The sequence below is a fragment of the Pristis pectinata genome, chromosome 21 (assembly GCF_009764475.1).
Source record: "Pristis pectinata isolate sPriPec2 chromosome 21, sPriPec2.1.pri, whole genome shotgun sequence".
Taxonomy (NCBI): domain Eukaryota; kingdom Metazoa; phylum Chordata; class Chondrichthyes; order Rhinopristiformes; family Pristidae; genus Pristis; species Pristis pectinata.
This window is the reverse complement of record NC_067425.1, coordinates 361,557-376,720: the sequence shown is the minus strand read 5'-3', so window position 1 is coordinate 376,720 and position 15,164 is coordinate 361,557. Positions and strand designations below refer to the sequence as shown.

Sequence of the window (15,164 nt, the reverse complement as noted above, 5' to 3'; positions counted from 1 at the left end):
CACTGCTTGACCTGCTGACAGTTCACAGTATTTTCTGTTCTATACATTTCTCTGTGTGGTTGAAAAAAAATGTTGTCAAACTTTAGGTACGGATTATATATTGTAGGGCAGGGTTTACAGTGTAGTAGTGATATTAATCCTGAGTTATATTGACTGATGCAGCAAGGCAGTTATCAGAGTGTTTGTAAAAGTGCAAGAATGTAACATAGGTTTTTTAAATGAATCCATTATCTTGTATGATTGTGGTTTTAAATATTGCCTCCTAAAAGTTTAAGAATTTTCATAAGTAAATCACTTTGTGAGTGTTCTGACACAAGATACTTATGGCTGAGGAATACCACTGAGCAAGTTTGCGAAAAGGGGTAAAGCTATAAAATAGCTGCTGCAAAGGTTTAATGCTGAGTGGAGTTTTATGGAGTTGCCCCCAAAACTAATCCATGTTACTCATTCCAGTGGAAATGAAAAAAAATTAGGTAGAAGTGCCATTGATCTATCCAGCCTGTTCTCCCCAAGCACTCGTCAAATGATTCTGAAAGTAATGGAATTCCTTTTCAGAAGAGGAATTCATCTGCTTCTGTTTTAAAGTGTTCCTTTGCTTTTCTGCACAATGATTCTTGTTGACAGCTATTTTCACAATTATATCACTCACCAACTAAAAACATGGTACCTAAATTTCCTGCCTTTTTCTCACAGTTTTATCTTTGTCTTTCAGTCCTCAACTCTCATGCTTGGCAAGAGAACCATGCTGGTTTCAGTTTCTCCACATTTGTAGGAAGGTTTCTTTACCAATTATTTTCTCTTCCTCTCGAGAATAAATCACAGGGCAGACTGATTGCAACTCGGAAAATAATTTCCAGAGCAGTGTAAAAGTATCCAGAGAAAGGGATGAATGGACCATTACAAAAAGCTAGCAGTGCCTTTTGGCCAAATGTTTCCTTTCAGTTCTGGAGCGATTCCATAATTTTTGCAACACTAGTCTAAACTAGTATAAGAATATAAGAAATAGAAGCAGTGGTAACCCAAATGGCCCTTTGTGCTGAATGAGGTGAGGTGCCAGATGACTGGAGGACAGCAGATGTGATCCCTTTATTTAAGAAGGACAACAGGTTATTATTAAAGCCATATGAGCGAAATGTCAGTGGCTGGAAAGTAATTGGAAGGGCAGAGATTAATCAAAGATAGTCAGGATAGCTTTGTTGGGGGAGATTCTGTCAGACCAATATGGTTGAATTTTTAAAGAGGTAAAAATGTGTATGGATCAACCCTGCTTTATGGGGGGTTGTGTTCCCAGAAAACTGTCCATTTCATGATTTTCTGTTACGTGAAGCTACATCATCTGTGCATGCACCAAGAAATGCAAGCTGAAAATAAAATAAGAATTGACACACAGGTTCCATGGAAGCGCATTTTATTCTGTATCTCAGATATTTTGGTAGTGATTTGCAAATTCCATAAGGGCGAATTTCTGTTACCTAATTGCTGTAACGTAGAGGTCGGTTGTATTGATGAAGGAAATGAGGTTGATACAAGGACTTCAGTAAGGCCCTTAACAAGGTCCAACCTGGGAGACTGATTCAAAAGGTTTAGAACTCATAGGATGCAGAGGAAGTTGGCAAATTAATCTAAAATTGGCTTGGTACTAGGAGAATGGTGGAGGGGAGATGTTTGTGTGATCGTAAGCCTGTAGTGTACCACAGGGATTGATGCTGGGACCCTTACTATTATGTTATTTGGATGTGAATTTTAGAGGTATGGTTTCTACGTTCACAGATGACACAAAAATTAGTGGTATTGTTGAAAGTGAGGAGGGTTGTCTTTGGCCACAGAACAAAATTAAAAATTTAGTGAACTGGGTAGAGAAATGGCGGGGAATTTTATCCTGATAAAGTTGAAAGCATACATTTGGGAGGAAGTGCAGGGGCCAGAAGTTGCACACTCAATGATTTAGGAACAGCTTCTTCCCCTCTGCCATCAGATTTCTGAATGGTTCATGAACACTACCTTGTTTTCCCTTTTTTTTGCACAATTTATTTATTTTGTAATTTATAGTAATTTTTATGTCTTTGCACTGTACAGCTGCTGCAAGACAACAAATTTCACGTCAAGTAAGTCAGTGATAGTAAACCTGATTCTGATTCTGATTATACTCGATTAGGAGTAGGGTATGGGACACTTACTGTTTATAAGTTGTTGGTGAGCCGCACTTGGAGTATTGTGTACAGTTTTGGTCACCCTGTTATAGGAAAGACACTGTCAAGCTGGAGAGGTTGCAGAAGAGATTTACGAGGATGCTGCCTGGACTAGAAGGTCTGAGTTATAGGGAGAGGTTGGCCATGCTGGATCTTTATTCCTTGAAGCATAGGAGAATGAGGGGTGACCTCATAGAAGTTCATAAAATCATGAGGGGTATGGATAAGGTGGACGGTCATAGTCTTTCCTCCAGGTTTGGTGAGTCCAAAACTAGAGGCACAGATACAAAATAAGAGGTGAGAGATTCAAAAGAGACCTGCGATGTAATGTCTTTACACAGAGTGTAGTGAGTACCTGCAATGAGCTGCCAGAGGAAATGGTCAAGGTGGGTACAATTGCAACATTTAAGGTATTTGGATAGGTAGATGGAGGGGCTTGGACAGTTTTGGGCTGAATGCAAGCAACTGGGTCAAGCAGGAAGGATGCTTTGGTCAGCATGGACCAGTTGGGCCAAAGGGCCTGTTTGCATTCTGTATTACTCTATGAATTTTGAAGAACAAAGGGACCTTGGTGTATATGTCAAAGGATCTGTGAAGGGTCAGCATAGATAAAGTGGGTGAAGAAGGTATATGGGATACTTCTCTTCATTAACTGGACTATAGAATATAAGGACATGGAAATTATGGCACTTTATATCACAACTTTGTGTAGTTCTGGTCACCATACGATACGACGGACATAATTGCACTGGAGAGGGTGCGGAGGACATTCAGCAGGATATTGCCTGGCTTGGAGCATTTCAGATATGAGGAGAAACTGGATAGACTGGCTTTGTTTTCCCTGGAGCGCAGGAGACCAAGAGGGGATCTAATTGAGATATGCAAAATTTTGAGGGCAAAGGGAAAGTGGAAATTAAGAACCTTTTTTCCATAGCACATTTTTTTTTACTCAGAGAGTGGTTGCAATCTGGAAGCCATTGTTTAAAGGGGAAGGGGAGGAAGAGATTCTCACAATATTTAAGAAGTATCTCAATGGGCACTTGAATCAACAAGGCAAGAAGGCTACTGGCCAAGTTCTGGAAATGGAATTAGTATAAATAGGTATTTGATAGGCTGAAGGCCATGATTCTGTGATGTATGACTTTATGACAGTAATATCATGGCTGAATTATTATCTCAATGCCACTATTCTGTTCTGATTTCTGAATGGTCCATGAACCCTTGAACACTTGCTCTTTATTCCTTTTTTTGCACTATTTATTTATTTTTGTAATATATGGTAATTTTATGTCTTTGCACTGTACTGCTGCCACTAAGCAACAAATTTCACGACATATAAGTCAGTGGTAATAAATCTGATTCTGATTCTGAACCCCATATCCTTTAATCCCCTTAATATCTCTGACTTGAATATACTGGCTGGGTATCTATTTTTTGATGAGCATAATCTCAACATGCTGAATCTAAGTTGTAAGTTTTCTATGATTTTGTTTCTATAATTCTTCCTTTTTTTTAAACCAAATACGTCAATTAGTAACAGAATCTAAAGCAGAAATAGTAAGTTTCTGTCTGTTAATGTCATCTATCTGCTTATGCTCAAATGCTGGTTCAGTTAGTTGGAAACACGGCAAAAAAGCCACTTCCGTCTTTACAGAGATGAGCGTGTTTAACCCTGCAACTCTTACATAGGAGAGACTGTAGAGAAATTGAACTATTATTTGGCTGAGACTGTAGTTTTTCTTATGTATTCTGACACCAAGAAAAGTACTAAGATTAAAACTACAGTACGTTTGCCTTAATCTGCGGAAGTGACACTTTTAGTGACCCTGGTTTTATCTTTCATTTTCTGCTAAGCATAATCAAAACATGTGACTTTTTGAAAGTAAAGTATGACTAAAAGGGGTGTTATCTGAAAGTAGCCCATAAGAGGGGAGATATGGCAGTTTTATTTTATCTGGGAAGCAGAGAAAAAGTCTAGGCAGAATAATTAAACTTCAGTGTCATTGCGTTGGTTTTGTTCTTGAAACAGGAGGAAAAAGGTGAGAAGTTCAATAATATAACATTGCTTTTTCAAAGTTATCTTATTGAAAATCATTTCATTCCAGAATAACATGCTGTAATGACCATTAAGAATAAAAGAAAAAAAACTTTTGGCCTGTATTCCAGGATACTACCTCGGGAAGCGAGGGAAGAGATTTCTGAGCTCTTAGCAATGATCTTTATGTCCTCACTGGCCACAGGAGTAGTACCAGATGATTGGAGGGTGGCAAATGTTATTTCTTTGCTCAAGAAAGGGCATAGGGATAACCCTGAGAATTATAGACCAGTGAGTCTTACTTCAGTGGTGGGCAAATAATTGGTAAAGATTCTTAGGGACAGGATTTAAGAGCATTTGGAGAAGCATAGTCTGAATAGGGATAGTCAGCATGGCTTTCTGAGAGGCAGGCCATGCCTCACGAGCCTGATTGAATTCTCTGATGATGTGACAAAACATATTGATCAGGGTAGAGCCAATGGATGTGGTGTATATGGACTTTAGTAAGGCGTTTGATAAGGTTCCCCATGATAGGCTCATTCAGAAGGTTGGGAGGCATGGGATCCAGGGAAACTTAGCTGTGTGGATTCAGAATTGGCTTATCCATATAAGGCAGAGACTGGTTGTAGATGGAGCGTATTCTGCCTGGAGGTTGGTGACCGTCGTTGTTCTGCAGGGATCTGTTCTGGGACCCCTGCTCTTTGTGATTTTTATAATTGATTTGGACGAGGAAGTGGAAGGGTGGGTTAGTAGGTTTGCAGACGACACAAAGGTTGGTGGTGTTGTGGACAGTGTAGAAGGTCAGCAAGGGTTACAATGGGACACTGATAGGATGCAAAGCTGGGTTGAGAAGTGGCAGATGGAGTTCAACCTGGAAAAGTGTTAAGAGATTCACTTTGGAAGTTCAGATTTGAAGGCAGAATACAGGGTTAATGGCAGGATTCTTAGCAGTGTGAAGGAACAGAGCAATCTTGGGGTTCATGTCCATATATCCCTCAAAGCTCCTGCGCAGGTTGATAGGGTTGTTAAGAAGGCGTATGTCATGTTGGCCTTCATTGGTCGGGTATTGAGTTCAAGAACTGCAAGGTAATGTTGCAGCTCTCTAAAATCCTGGATAGACCACACTTAGAATATTGTGTTCAATTCTGGTCGCTTCACTATAGGAAGGATGTGGAAGCTTTAGAAAGGGTGCAGAGGAGATTTACCAGGATGCTACGTGGATTGGAGGGCATATCTTATGAGGATAGGTTGAGCGAGCTAGGGCTTTTCTTTTTGGAGTGAAGGAGGATGAGAGGTTAGCTGATAGAGATGTACAAGATGATAAGTGGCATAGATCGAGTGGACAGTCAGAGACTTTTTCCCAGGGCGGAAATGGCTAACACAAGATGGCATAATTTTAAAGTGATTGGAGGAAAGTTCAGGGGGATATCAGTTTTTTTAAGTAAAGTTTTTTATGCAGAAAGTGGTGGGTGCGTGGAACGTGCTGCCAGGGGTGCTGATAGAGGCAGATACATTAGGGACATCTTAGAGTCTCTTAGATAGGCACATGGATGACAGAAAAATGGTGGGGTATGTGGGAGGGAATGGTTAGATTGATCTTAGAGTAGATTAAATGGTCAGCACCACATTATGGGCCGAAGGGCCTGTACTGTGCTGTAATGTTCTATGTTCTACGTTCTATTGAGTTTATGCAGGTCAAAAACAAAACTCTCCGTCCAGTACCATCTTCTAGTCCTTGGTCCATAATCCTGCAGTTCATGACTTTTCAAGTACACATCCAAGTACTTGTAAAATGCAATGAGGATTTTTGGTTCTTCTAGCCTTTCAGGTAGTGAGATCCAAACTTCCATCACCATTTGAGTGAAATTTTTTCCTGCTTATCTTCTACTTAATCTATGTCTTCTAGTTTTTGATCCCTCTTTTCAAGGTTTTTTATATTGCTCTGGAAATTCGGCCAGTCACTCTGGGCAATAGTCATACTTGAAATTCTCATGCATTTTCTGACTTACTCTGGCACAGAATGTGGCCACTCAGCCTATCAACTCCATGTTGTCTCCCAGTGGAGCTATCCCATCAGTTCCATTCCCTTTCCTAAGTTGCCCCATATCTTGTTCTCTTTCACATACCCTTTGATTCACCTGTGGTTCTTTTGACATTTACCAACACATTTTTGGGATGAAACTGGAGCACCTGGAAGAAATCTGGGGAAGGCATGACCTGTACAAAAGGGACGGGTTACACCTGACCTCGAGAGGAACCAATGTCCTTGCGGGGAGGTTTGATAGAGCTGTTAGGGAGGGTTTAATCTAGGTTGGCAGGGGGATGGGAACCAGGGTGTTAGGTCAGATGATGGAGCAGTATTAAGAATAAGGTTGATGAACTTAGAGCATGGATCAGTACGTGGAATTGCGATGTTGTGGCCATTATAGAAACTTGGCTGTCGCAAGGGCAGGGTTGGCTGCTTGATGTTCCAAGGTTCAGATGTTTCAAAAGGGATAGGGAGGGAGGTAAAAAAAGGTGAGGGAATGGCATTGCTAATCAGGGAGAGTATCACAACTTCAGAAAGGGAGGACGTCGTAGAGGGGTCATCTACTGAGTCAGTGTGGGTGGAAGTCAGAAACAGGAAGGGAGCAGTCACCCTTTTGGGAGTATTCTGTAGGCTTCCCAATAGCCACTGGAACACTGAGGAGCTGGTAAATAGGCAGATTTTGGAAAGGTGCAAAAATAACAGGGTTGTTGTCATGGGAGACTTCGACTTCCCTAATTTTGATTGGCATCTCCTTGGTGCAGAAGGTTTAGATGGGGCAAAATTTGTTAGGTGTGTCCAGGATGGATTCCTGACACAGTATGTGGACAGGCTGGCTAGAGGAGAGGCCACACTGGATCTAGTACTGGGCAATGAACCTGGTCAGGTGACAGACCTCTCAGTGGGCAAGCATATCGGAGTTAGTGACTACAACTCCCTGACCTTTAGTATGGCTATGGACAAGGATAGGAGCAGACGGTATGGGAAAGTTTGTAATTGGTGGAGGCTAATTACAATTATAATTACACAGGAACTTGGGAGCGTAAATTGGGAACAGATGTTCTCAGGGAAATGTACAGAAGAAATGTGGAGGCTGTTTAGGGAACACTGGCATGGGATTCTGGACAGGTTTGTCCCACTGAGATAGGGAAATAATGGTAGGGTAAAGGAACCATGGTTGACAAGAGAGCTGAAGCATTTAATCAAGAGGAAGAAGGAAGCATACTTAAGGTTTAGGAAGCAAAAATCAGGCAGGGCTCTTGAGAATTATAAAGTAGCCAGGAAAGAGCTTAAGAAGGGATTTAGGTGAGCTGGAAGGGGACATGAGAAGGGCTTGGAAAGTAGAATTAAGGAACACCCCAAGGTATTCTACACATACTGTACGTAAAGAACAGGAGGATGACAAGAGTGAGGGTAGGACCGTTCAGGGATAAAGGGAGAAACATATGCCTGGAGGTGGAGGAGGTAGAGGAGGTCCTTAATGAATACTTTGCTTCAGTGTTCACAAAGGAGAGGGACTTTGATGAATGTGAGGTCAGCGTAGAAAAGGCTAATATGCTGGAGCATGTGAGGTTAATAAAGAGGTAGTGTTGGAGCTTCTGAAAAACATAAGGATAGATAAGTCGCCGGGGCCGGACAGGATATACCACAGGTTACTACGGGAGACAAGGGAAGAGACTACTGGGGCATTGACGATCATATTTGCATCCTCCCTGGCCACAGGAGTGGAACCAGAGGATTGGAGGATGGGAAATTTTCTTCCATTGTTCAAGAAAGATAATTGGGATAATCCTGGGATTTATAGACCAGTGAATCTTACGTCAGTGGTGAGCAAGCTATTGAAGAGGATTCTTAGGGACAGGATTTACGAGCATTTGGAGAAGCATAAGTCTTATTAGGGATAGTCAGTGTGGTTTTTTGAGGAGCAGGACCCTAATTGAGATTTTTGAGGAGGTGACAAAATATATTGATGAAGGTAGAGTGGTAGATGTGGTGTACATGGACGTTAGTTAGGCATTTGAGAAGCTTCCCCATGGTAGGCTCATCCAGAAAGTCATGTGACATGGGATCCATGGAGATTTGGCTGAGTGGATTTGGAATTGGCTTGCCCACAAAAGGCAGAGGGTGGTAGTAGATGGAGAGTTTTCTGCCTGGAGGTCGGTGATTAGTGGTGTTCCGCAGGGATCTGTTCTTGGACCCCTGTTCTTTGTCATTTTTATAAGTGACTTGGATGAGGAAGTGGAGGGTTGGGTTAGTAAGTTTACAGGTGACACGAAGGTTGGAGGTGTTGTGGATAGTGTAGAAGGTTGTTGTAGGTTACAGTAGGAAATAGACAGGATGCAGAGTTGGGCAGAGAAGTGCCAGATGGAGTTCAATCTGGATAAGTGTGAAATGATACACTTTGGAAGAACGAACTTAAAAGTGGAGTTTCAAGGTTAAAGGCATGATTCTTAGCAGTGTAGAGGAACAGAGGGATATTGTGGTCCAAATCCATAGATCCCCCAAAGTTGCCATGCAAGTTGATAGGCTGGTTAAGAAGGCGTATGATGTGCTGCCCATCATTAGTTGGGGGATTGAGTTCAAGAGCTGCAAGGTAATGTTGCAGCTCTATAAAACTCTGGTTAGACTGCACTTAGAATCTTGTGTTCAGTTCTGGCCACGTCATTATAAGAAGGATGTGGAAGCTATAGAGAGGGTGCAGAGGAGATTTACCAGGATGCTACCTAGATTAAAGAACATGTCTTATAAGGATAGGTTGAGCAAGCTAGTGCTTTTCTCTTTGGAGTGATTCTGGAATGAGAGGCAACTTGATAGAGGTGTATAAGATTATGAGGGGCATAGGTGAGTGGACAGCCAGCACCTTTTCCCCAGGGGGCAATGGTCAATACCCAAAGACATCAGTTTAAGGTCAAAGGAGGAAAGTTTAGGGGAGATGTCAGAGGTAGGTTTTTTATGCAGAGAGTGGTAGGTGCCTGGAATGCACTGCCGAGGGTGGTGGTAGAAGATGATACAATAGGGACATTTAAAAGACTATTAGATAGGCACATGGATGTAAGTAAAATGGAGGGTTATGGGCTGTGTAGGAGGGAAGGGTTAGGTTGATCAGGGAGTAAGTGCTTATTTAGGTCGGCACAACATCATGGACTGAAGGGCCCTTACTGTGCCGTACTGTTCTACATTCTATGTTCTAAATCATATGGCCTTTTCCATGATTTGTCAGTCAAGGTTTGGTGACAAATTGAACCAGGGTTTTCTGAGGGATGGACTCAGGTCAAGGATGGAGTTGATTTTGGATTTCTTTGAAGTATTTCTTCCAGTGGGTGCTGACTGCTACTTGGCTTTCAGTGGAATGGAGCCATGAGTGTTTTAGCCATGGATGGCCTTGACAGTGCTAAAGAATCTATTCGTTTCATGATTATCAATGAATTGTTAGACCTCCTGTGGTATTGGTATCGGTATTGGTTTATTATTGTCACTTGTACCGAGGTACAGTGAAAAACTTGTCTTGCATACCGATCTTACAGGTCCATTCATTACACAGTGCAGTTACAATGGGTTAGTACAGAGGGCATTGATGTAGAACGATTATAGTAAGGGTAATGAGTAGATCTGTAGAGAGCAGCTTGCAACGAGTCACCATGCTCCGGCACTCTTTCTGTTCTTCACCTGTTCTTTATGTCATAGTAGGTGGCTTAAAAACAACTGTCATAGAACTGCAGAATGGACAGCATTTTAAATTTGAACCAACATTTGGAGGTTGACACAAACAAAGATGGTCAATGGGTCGACAAGACAAATCCAATGGCACCTTGGACCTCAACAGCAACAAGAAGGCAAGGGTTTAGACAGTGCAATATCTAAATAATGGGATTTGGTCATGAGACTGATGTGGGGAATGTAAGAACTGTCAGGCGCAATCAAATCCATACTGCTCTTTACATGACTGGTGTTGTACCAATAATTAGGATGCTGTATAATTGTTGAAGTGGAAAATGGAGGTGATACAAATACAGCTAGCAGTTCAATTGCAAATGGATAAAGATGAACGAAATTGATCAGACCCATACCTGGACCAGACTATCACTCTCCCATTGAATCATAGAATCATAGAACAGTACAGCACAATACAGGCCCTTCGGCCCACCATGTTGTGCCTACCTTTAAACCTCACCTAAGACTGTCTAACCCCTTCCTCCCACATCTATCCCTCTATTTTAAATTCCTCCATATGCTTATCTAGCAATCTCTTGAATTTGACCAATGTACCTGCCTCCACCATCACCCCAGGCAGTGCATTCCATGCCCCAACCACTCTCTGGGTAAAAAACCTTCCTCTGATATCTCCCTTGAACTTCCCACCCATTACTTAAAAGCCATGCCCTCTTGTTGGTGTTGGTATTGGTATTAGAACCATAGAACACTACAGCACAGAAAACAAGCCATTCGACCCTTCTAGTCTGTGCCGAAACGTTATTCCGCTAGTCCCACTTACCTGCACCCAGTCCATACCCCTCCAGACCTCTCCTGTCCATGTATCTATCCAATTTATTCCTAAAATTTAAGAGTGAGCCCACATTTACTACATCAGGTGGCATCCTGTTCCACACACCCACCACTCTCTGAGTGAAGAAGTTCCCCCTAATGTTCCCCCTAAACATTTCCCCTTTCACCCTAAAGCCATGTCCTCTCATAGTTATCTCTCCTAGTCTAGGTGGAAAGAGCCTACTTGCGTTAATTCTGTCTATGCCCCTCATAATTTTGTAAACCTCTATCAAATCTCCCCTCATTCTTCTGCGCTCCAAGGAATAAAGTCGTAACCTGTTCAATCTTTCCCTGTAACTCAACTCCTGAAGACCCAGCAACATTCTGGTAAATCTCCTCTGCACTCTTTCAATCTTACTGATATCCTTCCTATAGTTAGGTGACCAGAACTGCATACCATACTCCAAATTTGGCCTCACCAATATCTTATACAACCTCACCATAACATCCCAACTCCTATACTCAATACTTTGATTTATGAATGCCAGGATGCCAAAAGCCTTTTTTACAACCCTGTCTACCTGTAACGCCACATTCAGGGGATTATGTATCTGAACTCCCAGATCCCTTTGTTCCTCTGCACTCCTCAGTGCCCTACCATTTACTGTGTATGTCCTCCCTTGATTTGTCCTTCCAAAATGCAACACCTCACACTTGTCTGCATTATATTCCATCTGCCATTTTCTGGACCATTTTTCCAGTTGGTTCAGATCCCTCTGCAAGCTTTGAAAGCCTTCCTTGCTGTCCACAACAGCTCCAATCTTAGTGTCATCAGCAAACTCGCTGATCTAATTTACCACATTATCATCTAGATCATTGATATAGACAACAAACAACAATGGACCCAGCACAGATCCCTGAGGCACACCTCTAGTCACAGACCTCCACTCTGAGAAACAATCATCCACTACCACTTTCTGTCTTCTCCCACACAGCCAATTTCGAATCCAGTTTACAACCTTTCCATGGATACCTAGTGACTGAACCTTCTGAACTAAGCTCCCATGTGGGACCTTGTCAAAGGCCTTACTAAAGTCCATGTAGATAACATCCACAGCCTTTCCTTCATCTACTTTCTTGGTAACCTCCTCGAAGAACTCTACAAGATTCGTTAAACACGATCTACCATGCACAAAGCCATGCTGACTATCCTTAATCAGCCCTTGGCTGTCCAAATACTTGTATATACAATCTCCTAGAACACCTTCCAATAATTTACCTACTACTGATGTCAGGCTCACCGGCTTGTAATTACCTGGTTCACAGTTAGAGCCTTTTTTAAACAACAGAACAACATGAACTATCCTCCAGTCCTCTGGCACCGCACCTGTGGCTGAGGACATTTTAAATATATCTGCCAGGGCCTCTGCAATTTCTACATTAGTCTCTCTCAAGGTCCGAGACCTTGGTTTATTATTATCACTTATACTGAGGTACAGTGAAAAGCTTGTCTTACAAACTGATCGTACAGGTCAATTCATTACACAGTGCAGTTACATAGAGTTAGTACAAAGTGCATTGATGTAGTACAGGTAAAAACAGTAACAGTACAGAGTAAAATGTCACAGCTGCAGAGAAAGTGCAGTGCAATAAGGTGCAAGGTCACAACAAGGTAGATCATGAGGTCATAGTCCATCTCATTGTATAAGGGAACCGTACAATAGTCTTATCACAGTGGGGCAGAAGCTGTCCTTAAGTCTGGTGGTACGTGCCCTCAGGCACCTGTATCTTCTACCCGATTGAAGAGGAGAGAAGAGAGAATGTCCCAGGTGGGTGGGGCACTGAGCATTGGTGCCCTGGGAAAGAGGTACTGGCTGTCCACTCTATCTAATCCTCTTAATATTTTGTACTCCTCTATCATGTCTCCTCTCATCCTCCTTCTCTCTAAAGAGTAAAGCTCTAGCTCCCTTAGTCTCTCCTCATAATCCATACTCTCCAAACCAGGCAGCATCCTGGTAAATCTCCTCTGCACCCTTTCCAATGCTTCCACATCCTTCCTATAATGAGGTGACCAGAACTGGACACAGTACTCTAAGTGTGGTCTAACCAGAATTTTGTAGAGCTGCAACATTACCTCGCGGCTCTTAAACTCGATCCCACGACTTATGAAAGCTAACATCCCATAAGCTTTCTTAACTATCCTATCCACCTATGAGGCAACTTTCAGGGATCTGTGGATACAGACACCCAGATCCTTTTGCTCCTCCACACTACCCAGAATCCTGCCATTAACCTTGTACTCTGCCTTGGAGTTTGTCCTTCCAAAGTGTACCACCTAACACTTCTCCGGATTGAACTCCATCTGCCACTTCTCAGCTCAGCTCTGCATCCTATCAATGTCCCTCTGCAATCTTTGACAATCCTCCACACTATCCACAACACCACCAACCTTTGTGTCATCTGCAAACTTGCCAACCCACCCTTCTACCCTCATCCAAGTCATTAATAAAAATCACAAAAAGCAGAGGTCCCAGAACTGATCCTTGTGGAACACTGCTAGTCACAGCCCTTCAATCTGAATGTACTCCCTCCACCACAACCCTCTGTTTTCTACAGGCAAGCCAATTCTGAATCCACACAGCCAAGCTTCCCTGGATTCCATGCCCTCTGACCTTCTGAAGAAGCCTACCATGTGGAACCTTGTCAAATGCCTTACTAAAACCCATGTAGACCACATCGACTGCACTGCCCTCATCAATCTTCCTGGTCACCTCCTCAAAGAACACTATCAGGCTTGTGAAACATAAGATAAGATAAGATTTCTTTATTGGTCACATGTACATCGAAACACACAGTGAAATATATCTTTTTGCGTAGTGATTGGTGGGCAGCCAGCAAGTGTCGCCACGCTTCTGGTGCCAACATAGCATGCCCACAACTTCCTAACCTGTACGTCTTTGGAATGTGAGAGGAAACCGGAGCACCTGGAGGAAACCCACACAGACACGGGGAGAACGTACAAACTTCTTACAGACAGTGGCCGGATTTGAACCCAGGTCGCTGGCACTGTAAAGCATTATGCTAACCACTACGCTACCGTGCCTGCCCTTCACAAAGCCATGCTGGCTGTCCCTGATCAGACCATGATTCTCCAAATGCCCATAGATCCTATCTGTAGGAATACTTTTCAACAGCTTGCCTACTACAGACGTAAGGCTCATTGGTCTATAATTCCCTGGACTATCCCTACTACCTTTTTTGAATAAGGGCACAACGTTTGCCACCCTTCAATCCTCCAGTACCATTCCCGTGGACAATGAGGACTCGAAGATCCCAGCCAATGGTTCAGCAATCTCCTCCCTCGCCTCACGGAGCAGCCTGGGGAATATTCCACCAGGCCCCGGGGACTTATCTGTCCTAATATTTTCTAACAATTCCAACACATCCTCTCTCTTGATATCTACATACTCTAGAACATTACCCTTACCAACACTGTCCTCAGCGTCATCAAGACCCCTCTCCTTGGTGATACTGAAGAGAAGTACTCATTGAGAATCTCACCCACCCACAGCTTCCAGGCACATCTTCCCATCTTTGTCTCTAATTGGTCCTACCTTTACTCCCGTCATCCTTCTGCTTTTCACATAAGTGAAAAATGCCTTGCGGTTTTCCTTCATCAAGGCCTTTTCATGTCCTCATCTTGCTCTCCTCAGCCCCTTCTTAAGTTTCTTCCTTGCTACCCTATAATCATCAAGAGCCCTATCTGATCCCTGCTGCTTACACATTATGTATGCTGCCTTCTTCCTCCTAACTAGTTGTTCCAACTCTCTCGTCACCCATGGTTCCTTCACCCTGCCATTCTTTCTCTGCCTCACCGGGACAAATTTATCCCTAACATCCTGCAAGAGATCCTTGAACGACAACCACATCTCCATAGTCGTCGTGGCTATCCCTTGAGGTCGAGGATGATGGTCTTCGTTCTGTTTATCTATTTATGGGCTCTCAAGTGGCTTATGAGTCCAATCTTGGCTATAAGTGACCCACAGAGCGAAGACGCCTGTGCGTGTTCTCCATAGTACATTTCCTTTCAAAAATGTCATCCCAATTTACACTCGCAAGTTCTCGCCTTATGGCCTCATAATTTGCCCTTCCCCAATTAAATATCTTCCCGTCCTCTTTGCCCCTATCCTTGTCCATGACAATGCTAAAGGTTAGGGAGCGGTGGTCTCTGTCCCCCAAATGCTCACCCACTGAGAGATCTGTCACCTGACCCCATTCATTACCTAAAACTAGATCTAATATGGCATTCCCTCTAGTTGGCCCGTCAACATACTGTGACAGGAATCCATCCTGGACACACTTAACAAACTCTGCGCCATCTAAACCTTTGGTACTAAGCAGGTGCCAATCAATATTTGGGAAGTTGAAACCT

At 42.9% G+C, this 15,164-nt stretch overlaps 1 protein-coding gene across 1 annotated transcript in view; it reads left to right on the top strand.

Annotated features, from left to right (window-relative positions):
- The window catches only part of LOC127581280 (integrin alpha-E-like), a 345,660-nt gene that overhangs the window by 295 nt on the left and 330,201 nt on the right, over positions 1 to 15,164 (top strand). The gene's annotated exons all lie outside the window — the stretch shown is intronic.